This window comes from Phyllobates terribilis, unplaced genomic scaffold, assembly GCF_046119375.1.
Source record: "Phyllobates terribilis strain yellow unplaced genomic scaffold, ASM4611937v1 Scaffold_40__1_contigs__length_11209783, whole genome shotgun sequence".
NCBI classification, from domain to species: Eukaryota; Metazoa; Chordata; class Amphibia; order Anura; family Dendrobatidae; genus Phyllobates; species Phyllobates terribilis.
The window spans coordinates 1,174,630-1,188,042 of NW_027362800.1; the positions used below are offsets into that span (position 1 = coordinate 1,174,630).

The window sequence follows — 13,413 nt, forward strand, 5'->3', positions numbered from 1 at the left end:
AAGGCCACCAGAGGCGGCGAATGTGCGGATTGAGATCGTGACACCGAGATCTTTTCTCCCGAGGTCTCAACCTAAGCATGTGCCGCCTCCGGTGGCCATTTTCCCTAAGTCTACAGCATTGAAAACCACGGGAAGTACAGGGGATCCGCTGGCATTTTGTGAAAGCACGGAGCCTGGCTCATCGTCGAACATCCCCCTCCCAGCCTGGGGTCCACAGCATCACCCCACTCCTGCCGCTGCCAGCTTCCTGGAGCAGCGACTCTGCTCCACCACAGCAGCCCCCTTCCCTGGGTAATCTACCATAAAAGCAGACTATAAGAAGCACCACCATTTTATTAAAAACATTTTTTTCCTATTTTTCTCACCAAAATTTGGGGTGCGTCTTATGATACGGTGCATTTTATAATCTGCAAAATATGGTTAGTAAAATAAATAAATAAATAGGGAGCTGTGTGGGGGCTCATACTGTATACAGGGGGCTATGTGTGTGCTCATATGGTATATAGGGGGGCTGTGTGGGGGCTCATACTGTATACAGGGGGCTGTGTGTGTGCTCATATGGTATATAGGGGAGCTGTGTGGGGGCTCATACTGTATACAGGGGGCTATGTGTGTGCTCATATGGTATATAGGGGGGCTGTGTGTGGGCTCATACTGTATACAGGGGGCTATGTGTGTGCTAATATGGTATATAGGGGGGTTGTGTGGGGGCTCATACTGTATACAGGGGGCTGTGTGTGCTCATATGGTAAATAGGGAGGCTGTGTGTGGGCTCATACTGTATACAGGGGGCTGTGTGTGCTCATATGGTATATAGGGAGGCTGTGTGTGGGCTCATACTGTATACAGGGGGCTGTGTGTGTGCTCATATGGTATATAGGGGGGCTGTATGTGGGCTCATACCAGGGGCGGAACTACCGCCCGTGCAGCCGGTTCATTGAACGGGGGCCCCGAGGGAGAGGGGGCCCCTCCAGCCTCCAGCAGGGCCGCCATCAGGGCATGACTGCCCTGACTCCAGTATGGGGCCCGGCCGGTAGGGGCCCCCTCGGGGGCCCCCCTCTTGTGCGTCTCTCTCCGGGGCCCCATGCTATGCGCCGGGTCCGGGACATTTCAGCGCTGAGCTGCGCTGTTGCAGCAGCGCCTTGATGATTCCCCTGACTTCCGGTCATGTGACGGTGCCGTCACATGGCCGGAAGTCAGGAGAACCTGCTGTCAGCGATTTGGACGAGCGCCAGGATTCTGCAGGGATCGCATGGGGGTAAGTATAACAAGTTTTATTTTTTTTTAAAATACAATTAACTAGGAGTGGAGAGATGGGAGAAGCACATGTGTGTGTGTGTGTGTGTGTGTGTGTGTGTGTGTGTGTGTATGTGTGTGGGGGGGGGAGATGGGAGATGCACATGTGTGTGTGTGTGTGGGGGGGGGAGATGGGAGATGCACATGTGTGTGTGTGTGTGGGGGGGGGAGATGGGAGATGCACATGTGTGTGTGTGTGGGGGGGGGAGATGGGAGATGCACATGTGTGTGTGTGTGTGGGGGGGGGGAGATGGGAGATGCACATGTGTGTGTGTGTGTGGGGGGGGGGAGATGGGAGATGCACATGTGTGTGTGTGGGGGGGAGATGGGAGATGCACATGTGTGTGGGGGGGGGAGATGGGAGATGCACGTGTGTGTGTGGGGGGGGGAGATGGGAGATGCACATGTGTGTGGGGGGGGAGATGGGAGATGCACATGTGTGTGGGGGGGGGAGATGGGAGATGCACATGTGTGTGGGGGGGAGATGGGAGATGCACATGTGTGTGGTGGGGGGGGGAGATGGGAGATGCACATGTGTGTGGTGGGGGGGGAGATGGGAGATGCACATGTGTGTGGTGGGGGGGGAGATGGGAGATGCACACGTGTGTGGGGGGGGGAGATGGGAGATGCACGTGTGTGGGGGGGGGGGAGATGGGAGATGCACATGTGTGTGGGGGGGGAGATGGGAGATGCACATGTGTGTGGGGGGGGGAGATGGGAGATGCACATGTGTGTGGGGGGGGGAGATGGGAGATGCACATGTGTGTGGGGGGGGGAGATGGGAGATGCACATGTGTGTGGGGGGGGGAGATGGGAGATGCACATGTGTGTGGGGGGGGGAGATGGGAGATGCACATGTGTGTGGGGGGGGGAGATGGGAGATGCACATGTGTGTGGGGGGGGGAGATGGGAGATGCACATGTGGGGGGGGGAGATGGGAGATGCACATGTGTGGGGGGAGATGGGAGATGCACATGTGTGGGGGGAGATGGGAGATGCACATGTGTGGGGGGAGATGGGAGATGCACATGTGGTGGAGGGGGATGAGAGAGGGGCACATGTGGTGGAGGGGGATGAGAGAGGGGCACATGTGGTGGAGGGGGATGAGAGAGGGGCACATGTGGGGGAGGGGGATGAGAGAGGGGCACATGTGGGGGGGAGGGGGATGAGAGAGGGGCACATGTGGGGGGGAGGGGGATGAGAGAGGGGCACATGTGGGGGGGAGGGGGATGAGAGAGGGGCACATGTGGGGGGGAGGGGGATGAGAGAGGGGCACATGTGGGGGGGAGGGGGATGAGAGAGGGGCACATGTGGGGGGGGAGGGGGATGAGAGAGGGGCACATGTGGGGGGGAGGGGGATGAGAGAGGGGCACATGGAGGGGGGAGGGGGATGAGAGAGGGGCACATGGAGGGGGGAGGGGGATGAGAGAGGGGCACATGGAGGGGGATGAGAGCTGCACATGGGGGAATTGGGAGTAGGGGGATAATGAGCTGCACATAACGAATGTGGGGTGGGGGAGAGTAAATGATAAATGATGATGGGGTGGGGAGAGCACGGACATGATATAATGAATTGGGGCAGGGGGTGCATGTAAATATTGAATGCGGGGAGCAGGAAGTATAGAGTAGGGGGCGTTGCGGATGCAGGAGTGTGACTGGTAACAAATTGGCGGAAAGAGTAGAGGTTCTAATTAAATTATATATTAAGTGCCTATTTACAGTTAATGGGGGCACAGTGGTGGATTACAATTTATATTTGGAATGGTAGGTTGCCTAATAACTAACCATATATTGATGGTGGATGCACGTCTGTATTCAGCTGCGTAATGTAGAAGTTGGGGAATGTGCTCTAGATAACTGTGTTATTTTATGCAGAGACGAGTGATGGCGGTCTGTGCTGGATGAAGGAGAAAAGCGAAGATGAAGGACTTCACCTAGAGACGTCACCGGTGAGTCAGTCTATTACATGTACACTGTGTATAATGTCACTGGTGATCACTGTATTACCTGTACACTGACACTATATACAGAGCTCCTGTGTATAATGTCACTGGTGATCACTGTATTACCTGTACACTGACACTATATACAGAGCTCCTGTGTATAATTTCACTGGTGATCACTGTATTACCTGTACACTGACACTATATACAGAGCTCCTGTGTATAATGTCACTGGTGATCCCTGTATTACCTCTACACTGACACTATATACAGAGCTCCTGTGTATAATGTCACTGATGATCACTGTATTACCTGTACACTATATACAGAGCTCCTGTGTATAATGTCACTGTATTACCTGTACACTGACACTATATACAGAGCTCCTGTGTATAATTTCACTGGTGATCACTAGATTACCTGGACACTTACGTTATACATACCATGTATAGAGCTCCCGTGTATAATGACACTTATGGTAATATTAGTAATGTGGTGGTAATATTAGTAATGTAGTGGTAATATGTGGTCTGGTCATGGTGTGGCAGTTTTTCTCCCTTCTGTGTGGTATTATTCGGTCACTATGTTGTGGTAATATGTGGTCTGGTCATGGTGTGGCGGTATTCCCTGTATGTGGTATTATTGGTCATTTAAAAAAAAAATGTATATGACACATTCCCTTAAAGAAAACTAAATAAAAATATATCTAAAAAGAGTATTGGATATTTTAAGAAAATTTTAATAGGTTAGAGTAGGGCCCGCCCAGAAGAGTCTACCTTATCGTGGTGGCGGCTTTAAAAATCTTTTGGCCAAAACAAAAGCTGATGGCTATGTATGTGGCGCCGTCACATGGCCGAACGTCAGGAGAACCTGGTGGCAGCGACGTGGACGAGCGCCAGGATTCTGCAGGGATTGCATGGGGGTAAGTATAACAAGTTTTATTTTTTTTAAATACAATTAATTAACTAGGAGTGGGGGGAATCAGAGATGCACATGGGGGGGATGAGAGATGCACATGGGGGGGGGATGAGAGATGCACATGGGGGGGGATGAGAGATGCACATGGGGGGGGATGAGAGATGCACATGGGGGGGATGAGAGATGCACATGGGGGGGATGAGAGATGCACGGAGGGGGATGAGAGATGCACATGGGGGGGATGAGAGATGCACATGGGGGGGATGAGAGATGCACGGGGGGTGAGAGCTGCACATGGGTGGGATGAGAGCTGCACATGGGGGGGTGAGAGATGCACATGGGGGGTTATGTTTACATAACTTTGTTGCCTTATGAAGGGCAGGGGGGGCCCCCCAAAATTTCTTGCACAGGGGCCCACTACAGTCTGTGTCCGCCCCTGGCTCATACTGTATACAGGGGGCTGTGTGTGCTCATATGGTATATAGGGAGGCTGTGTGTGGGCTCATACTGTATACAGGGGGCTGTGTGTGTGCTCATATGGTATATAGGGGGGCTGTGTGTGGGCTCATACTGTATACAGGGGGCTGTGTGTGCTCATATGGTATATAGGGAGGCTGTGTGTGGGCTCATACTGTATACAGGGGGCTGTGTGTGCTCATATGGTATATAGGGAGGCTGTGTGGGGGCTCATACTGTATACAGGGGGCTGTGTGTGTGCTCATATGGTATATAGGGGGGCTGTGTGGGGGCTCATACTGTATACAGGGGGCTGTGTGTGCTCATATGGTATATAGGGGGATGTGTGTGGGCTCATACTGTATACAGGGGGCTGTGTGTGCTCATATGGTATATAGGGGAGCTGTGTGTGGGCTCATACTGTATACAGGGGGCTGTGTGTGTGCTCATATGGTATATAGGGGGGCTGTGTGGGGACTCATACTGTATACAGGGGGCTGTGTGTGTGCTCATATGGTATATAGGGGGGCTGTGTGGGCTCATATGGTATATAGGGGGGCTGTGTGTGGGCTCATACGGTATATAGGGGGGCTGTGTGTGGGCTCATACGGTATATAGGGGGATGTTGGCATACTTAATTCTGCTCAATATTAAGTGATATAAATATTATTTTATATTAATTGTAGTTAATATTAATAATGAGCAGAACTAATTTCAGCCTTTCAGCCTATTGGTTCAGGCCCCCACAACAGTTACGTTCTCTCATGTGGCCCCTCTGGAAAATGAATTGCCCACCCCTGATATATACCATCATTTATTATCCAGTATATAGCACCTGATGTCTGTATAACAGTATGTCCTATATCCCATCACATATTCTCCTGTATACTGGATGTCATATACTGTGCACAGACATCAGATGGTGCAGAGGAGAAGAAGTGACTGGTGTAATATCTAATGGCTGTACTCAAGGTGTAATGTGCACTAGTTACATATTAGCCTGTAGGTGGTATAATATATATACTATAGGCCCAGACATCCCATATTATATACAGGATAATAGGAGGCGGGTATAATATCCAGAGCTAACAAGCCTCCCCTATTCCCTGGGCCTGTCCCGATTTGAGGGCTCAGTCCCGGCCCGGCTCAGCTCTTCTCCCGGCAGGGGCGCTGCTGGGCACTGGGCTTTTCCTCCAGACACGCAGGCTTTCCATGCTGTGTGTGACCCCTTGTAGCTCCGCCTCCCGCTCTCTGCTCCTCCCCGGCATCAGGGCAGAGGAATTCTACTGTGCAGAGACCGCACAGCATGAGGAGGTGAGGGGTCAGGGGGCGGGGCCAAGTCTGCGGAGGACATGACAACAAGGTGCGGTCCTGAGGTGAGGGGGAGACCCGCAGCCTCTCCCATCTGTGGCTGCTGTTATTACAGGATGGGAGGGGGCTCATGCAATGTCACCAGCAGCTCTGCAGTCGGGACTAGGGGGGATGGGAACGGGATTTAGGGGCACTGCAGGGCTGACAGCTCTCCTGCGTACAGCCCATACTCTGCTGCTGATTGCAAACACCAGGCCCCACCACTGCCACTGGAGACATGATGGAGAAGAAGGGAATATATACATGTCATGTTGTGCCCGCTGTGTGTATGATGTCTGTGTGATGGTTGTGCCCGCTGTGTGTATGATGTCCGTGTGATGGTTGTGCCCGCTGTGTGTATGATGTCTGTGTGATGGTTGTGCCCGCTGTGTGTATGATGTCTGTGTGATGGTTGTGCCCGCTGTGTGTATGATGTCTGTGTGATGGTTGTGCCCGCTGTGTGTATGATGTCTGTGTGATGGTTGTGCCCGCTGTGTGTGTGATGTCTGTGTGATGGTTGTGCCCGCTGTGTGTATGATGTCTGTGTGATGGTTGTGCCCGCTGTGTGTATGATGTCTGTGTGATGGTTGTGCCCGCTGTGTGTATGGTGTCTGTGTGATGGTTGTGCCCGCTGTGTGTATGATGTCTGTGTGATAGTTGTTCCCGCTGTGTGCATGATGTCTGTGTGATGGTTGTGCCCGCTGTGTGCGTGATGTCTGTGTGATGGTTGTGCCCGCTGTGTGTGTGATGTCGGTGTGATGGTTGTGCCCGCTGTGTGTGTGATGCCCGTGTGATGGTTGTGCCCGCTGTGTGTGTGATGTCCGTGTGATGGTTGTGCCCGCTGTGTGTATGATGTCCGTGTGATGGTTGTGCCCGCTGTGTGTGTGATGTCCGTGTGATGGTTGTGCCCGCGGTGTGTGTGATGGTTGTGTCCGCTGTGTGTGTGATGTCCGTGTGATGGTTGTGCCCGCTGTGTGTGTGATGTCCGTGTGATGGTTGTGCCCGCTGTGTGTATGATGTCTGTGTGATGGTTGTGCCCGCTGTGTGTATGATGTCTGTGTGATGGTTGTGCCCGCTGTGTGTATGGTGTCTGTGTGATGGTTGTGCCCGCTGTGTGTATGATGTCTGTGTGATGGTTGTGCCCGCTGTGTGTGTGATGTCTGTGTGATGGTTGTGCCCGCTGTGTGTGTGATGTCTGTGTGATGGTTGTGCCCGCTGTGTGTGTGATGTCTGTGTGATGGTTGTGCCCGCTGTGTGTGTGATGTCTGTGTGATGGTTGTGCCCGCTGTGTGTATGATGTCTGTGTGATGGTTGTGCCCGCTGTGTGTATGATGTCTGTGTGATGGTGGTGCCCGCTGTGTGTATGATGTCTGTGTGATTTTTAACATAGCGCTTTGAAATAGGCAGGGGTGGGAGATTAATTTTCCCAAGGGGCCACGTGAGAGACCGTGATTGTTGTGGAGCCCGAACCAATAGGTTCAAATTAATATTAACATATTAATTATATATTTTTTGTATATTTATATTATCACTTAATATTGAGCAGATTTAAGTATGCTGACATCCCCCTATATACAGTATGAGCCCCCACACTACCCCGTACATACAGTATTAGCACACACCACCCCTACCTACGGTATGAGCCCTCGCATAGCCCCCAATATACAGTTAGAGCCACCACAAGAAAGCCAGATGTCGTATAATGAATCTACATAAAGATGAGAAAGTTCTGGCGGCTCCGACTGTGAATGAGGGAACAAAAAATAACCCTCAGGTCCCAACAAGAGATGAGCAGGACTCACAGATGAGGCCGCACTGCCCCGGAAGATAAGAGACTCATGGCCTCCAGTCCAGCCGCCAGGTAGCACTGACCCGGACCCCCGACTGGAGGCCCCGGAATCCATCTGCTCATCTCTAGTCCCAGCTGCCCTGGATACAGTGGACAGTCCTGGATTTGGGTCTGGGCCTTGCAGTCTCGGCCGTCTGCTGAATTTCCCTCACTACCAGCGCCCCTCTGACAACTCCTCCTGCCGGGCGAGAAAGATAATGGTAAATGGGCGTGGATTGGGGTGTGACCAGGGGCGAGGCCAAAATTTGCCGCGCATAGCACCTTTCTGTCCCCCTTTCTGTTCTTCAAAAGTTGAGAGGTATGAATATGTGATGTCTGTATCCCAGTATATCGCATACCATCACATATTATGCTGTATACTGGATGTGATGGACTTTGATACAGGCATCCAATGTTATACAGAGGATAATCTGTCACTGGTGTAATATCTGATGTCTGTGCTCATAGTGTGGTATATAACTGTCACATGCTATTCTGTATGTAATATCTGATGTATGTAGTCATAATATATCTTATTCCAGTACAGATGAGCGAATTGATTCGCAGGACACTGGTCAAACAGTCCCGTCAGTAGTCTGTGGCCACCAGACCAGAGCCCCGCGAGCCTCCTCCCGCCTGCCGGCATCTCTGACTCCTCTTTTGATTATAGTCTTTGCATGATGTCATCTTTTTGGCGTGACACATACATGACCTTGTGCCTGGCTACAAATCAAAGGCAGAGAAAGAGAATGGTGTCAGGTAGGAGGCTGTCAGGGCTCCTATCCAGCAGCCACTGAATATTCATCTGACCATTGGATCAGGGTCCTGCAAATGAAGTTGCTCATCTCTATATATCAGTCATATATTCTCCTATGTATATTGTATTGTATGTGGTATAATATGTTCACTGTGTGCACAGACATCAGATGGGACACACATGATAATTAGTGACTCGTACATCATATACTATAATGTGGAGTGGACTTTTACATTGATGACTTGCTCGATCAAGTATGTAGGAAATAATACACAAAATAATAATTCCTAGGTATCTATCTGGCAGACCTGTGCTTATGTGTGGCCACCTTTAGGCTGTGTGCCCACTATGCGTTTTTTAAGTGTTTCCGCAACGGCAATTCCGCTGCAGAAACGCTTAAAAAACGCTTGGTAGAAGGTCTGCTATGTTCCCCAATGATAATCCGCATCTGCTGTGCACATGCTGCGGAAATTTCCGCTGCGGATTATCAATGCGGAAAAATCCGCCGCACTAACAATTATTTTGTGTAATCGCAGCGTTTTCGCCGCCATTGACTTGCATTGAATTGCATAATATCCGCATGACTACATGTGCACATGCGGATATTTAGCGATTCAATGTGCGGATGGTACCCAGATTTGGAGAAGAAGAGACTCTCCTCCAGACCCGGGTACCATAGTACCTGTAAAAAAAAAAAGAATTAAAATTAAAAATATACATTATACTTACCTTCTGATGGCCCCCGGTCTCCATAGCGATGCGTCCTGGCTTCCTGGCAGCTCATGATGGTCTAAAAGGACCTGCCATGACGTCATTTAGTCATGTGACAGGTCACGCGACCGCTGACGTCGGCGGTCTCTTGACCCGTCACATGACTAAATGACGTCATGGCAGGTCCTTTTACACAACCGCAAGACACCGGGAAGACCGGACGCATCGGATAAGGAGACCAGGGGCCGTCAGAAGGTAAGTATAATATTTATTTTTTACCATTCTTTTACGGTCACACTATATAAATCCATACCGGTTGCATGGATTTATATAGTGTGACCAAGTTCTCCAGCACTTTCCAAGTGATGCTAAAATCGCTTGCAAAGCGCTTGACAACCCGCATGCGGAAATGCATGTGAAGAGCGCTTCACTTCTGCTTGTCCCTGGCAGGAAAACTCATAGAATCCGCATGCGTTTTTTCTGCCAGGGAGATGCAGAAACGCTCTGGAAAAATTCTCAGCATTTCTGCATTGTGGGCACTTAGCCTTACTCTGTTTAGGAGTGTAGAAAAGCACAGCGTACCTTGGATTACTTGCATTACACCTCTAACAACCTAAATCCGTGTTGTAGTGGTCAGACATTGTACATATTATGCTTATGTATTACCAGTTTTAAATGCTCACCTGAACTGGACCAAGTGCTGTCATTTTTCTCCACGGACAGCACTTAGACAATACGTTTGTGTGAATATAGCCTATGAAGCAGCTGGTAATAAACATGTTGAAGGGGTTTTCTGCGAACAAAAGTATATTTTAATCAATAGATCTTGGAATAATAATAATAACTTCCACAATTGGATGTGTTTAAATAAAATGTCCCTGTGCTGAGATAATGTTATAAATGTGCCCCTGCTGTGTACTGTGTAGTGGCTGTGTCTGACTGTGCAGGAACATGGTCTGATCATACCACAGCTACTGGGCAGGGGAGGAAGCAAAAGAGTATATAGCATCGATTAAATCACTGCACACTCTAGTTTCAAGATGCAAACGATGGGTCAAAACGTTCATTTACTGTTGCATTATTCCCTGCACCTTAAATGTGTCTTATTGCATGTCTTCAAATAGACTTTAGTTTGCGTCATGAAACTAGAATGTGCGGTGATTTAATCTACGCCGATTCTGGGGATTCCACATCCCGTGTACCTGCACCTTGACCTACAGACTGTGTGCACGCTAATCATCTATATATAAAGAGAGTATATATACATTACAGCAGGGGATCACAGCTGAGTCTTTCTTTGAGCTAAAATATTGTTTAAAAACAGGCATTGAAATGTTTTACTCACAAAAAGAATCCTCTGTGATCCCCTGCTATCCTGCCTGTATCCTCTTTTTCTCCCCCCCTGCCCAGGAGATGTGGTATGATCAGACCATGTTCCTGCACGGTCAGACACAGCCATTACACAGTACACAGCAGGGGCACATTTATAAGATTATCTCAGCACAGGAACATTATTATATCACATCCAATTGTGGAAATTATTATTACTCCAAGACCTATTGATTAAAATATACTATTGTTTGTGGGAAAACGACCTTTAAGGATGGGCCGCTACTCATGGACCACTGCTGTGTGCTTGCCCCCAGGCAAAAATTTGTCAGCCAGCCCCTGCTAGCAGTGATATTAGAATACACACTATACATGTTATTACATACAGCATCCTTTACCTATAAAAATTGTATATAATCTCTTCCACTTTTCTTTCCAGTGGGTGTAGTGACAAGATTATGGAGCAGTTGCCGGGACCAGTTCCGCCGCGAGCGACAACAGGGTAGGAAGAGTGGTGATGTGGCTCTTAAAAAGAAAGGCCGTACAGTACAGACCAAAAGTTTGGACACACCTTCTCATTTAAAGATTTTTCTGTATTTTCATGACTATGAAAATTGTACATTTACACTGAAGGCATCAAAACTATGAATTAACACATGTGGAATTATATACTTAACAAAAAAGTGTGAAACAACTGAAAATATGTCTTATATTCTAGGTTCTTCAAAGTAGCCTCCTTTTGCTTTGATGACTGCTTTGCACACTCTTGGCATTCTCTTGATGAGCTTCAAGAGGTAGTCACTGGAAATGGTCTTCCAACAATCTTGAAGGAGTTCCCAGAGATGCTTAGCACTTGTTGGCCCTTTTGCCTTCACTCTGCGGTCCAGCTCACCCCAAACCATGTCGATTAGGTTCAGGTCTGGTGACTGTGGAGGCCAGGTCATCTGGCGTAGCACCCCATCACTCTCCTTCTTGGTCAAATAGCCCTTACACAGCCTGGAGGTGTGTTTGGGGTCATTGTCCTGTTGAAAAATAAATGATGGTCCAACTAAACGCAAATCGGATGGAATAGAATGTCGTTGCAAGATGCTGTGGTAGCCATGCTGATTTAGTATGCCTTCAATTTTGAATAAATCCCCAACAGTGTCACCAGTAAAGCACCCCCACACCATCACACCTCCTCATCCATGCTTCACGGTGGGAACCAGGCATGTAGAGTCCATCCGTTCACCTTTTCTGCGTCGCACAAAGACACGGTGGTTGGAACCAAAGATCTCAAATTTGGACTCATCAGACCAAAACACAGATTTCCACTGGTCTAATGTCCATTCCTTGTGTTCTTTAGCCCAAACAAGTCTCTTTTGCTTGTTGCCTGTCCTTAGCAATGGTTTCCTAGCAGCTATTTTACCATGAAGGCCTGCTGCACAAAGTCTCCTTCAGTTGTTGTAGAGATGTATCTGCTGCTAGAACTCTGTGCGGCATTGACCTGGTCTCTAATCTGAGCTGCTGTTAACCTGCGATTTCTGAGGCTGGTGACTCGGATAAACTTATCCTCAGAAGCAGAGGTGACTCTTGATCTTCCTTTCCTGGGGCGGTCCTCATGTGAGCCAGTATCTTTGTAGTGCTTGATGGTTTTTGCACCTGCACTTGGGGACACTTTCAAAGTTTGCCCAATTTTTCGCACTGACTGACCTTCATGTCTTAAAGTAATGATGGCCACTCGTTTTTCTTTACTTAGCTGCTTTTTTCTTGCCATAATACAAATTCTAACAGTCTATTCAGTAGGACTATCAGCTGTGTATCCACCTGACTTCTGCACAACACAACTGATGGTCCCAACCCCATTTATAAGGCAAGAAATCCCATTTATTAAACCTGACAGTGCACACCTGTGAAGTGAAAACCATTTCCAGTGACTACCTCTTGAAGCTCATCAAGAGAATGCCAAGAGTGTGCAAAGCAGTCATCAAAGCAAAAGGAGGCTACTTTGAAGAACCTAGAATATTAGACATATTTTCAGTTGTTTCACACTTTTTTGTTAAGTATATAATTCCACATGTGTTAATTCATAGTTTTGATGCCTTCAGTGTGAATGTACAATTTTCAAAATCATGAAAATACAGAAAAATCTTTAAATGAGAAGGTTTGTCCAAACTTTTGGTCTGTACTGTACCTATATTATGACCGGCTCCAGTTTTTGACCCTAGTCCTAGATTTTCACCCGTAAGTGGTTATCTTTTTCAGTTTTATTTGTTGTAATGGTTTGATTATTATTTTGCATATTAAAAATGCTTTTTTCTCTGTCATCCCTGACCTTACAGATCTGACTGGACCAAAAAGGGAAATACCTGTAGCTTGGAGGTGCTGGAAGCCAGAGAGGAATCTGAAATGGAGGCCGGAGCTGGGGGCCAGAAAGAAGAAGAGCCTGCGGAGAGCACCAGTACACCACAGCCCCTCGACACCTCCCCTCATGCACCAATAAGCCAGCATCGCTATCGTCCCACCATCACTGGCGTACGTGACATGGGAATACCTGTGAGTGATGATGATGAGAGTTTTTGTCTAAGCCTGGCCCGTTATTTCAGGCACTTTCCCTTTTTATTGAGGCTGCAGACCAGGGCTGCCCTCCAAATTGTTTTGTCTGCCGCTGCGCCATCAAATTCACCGATGGCCATCTTTTAATTCCTTGAAAGGTGGCAACTTTCTGAGGACAACCAAACCCGGTCATTAGACCCCCCAAGAAGGGCACTTAGCAGTGCCAGCATCACGGCAATCACCACCACCTCCAGTACCAGCATCACAGCAGCCATCACCACCACCTCCAG

At 48.7% G+C, this 13,413-nt stretch overlaps 1 long non-coding RNA gene across 1 annotated transcript in view; it reads left to right on the forward strand.

The window, feature by feature from the left end:
• The first annotated feature begins 5,928 nt into the window (after window positions 1-5,928).
• LOC141184084 (uncharacterized) overlaps window positions 5,929-13,413 on the forward strand; it is an 80,410-nt gene continuing 72,925 nt past the window's right edge. The window contains exons 1-3 of the long non-coding RNA XR_012258873.1: window positions 5,929-5,989; window positions 11,028-11,090; window positions 12,910-13,123. This is a non-coding gene — a long non-coding RNA (uncharacterized lncRNA). The remainder of the gene's footprint in view (window positions 5,990-11,027; window positions 11,091-12,909; window positions 13,124-13,413) is intronic.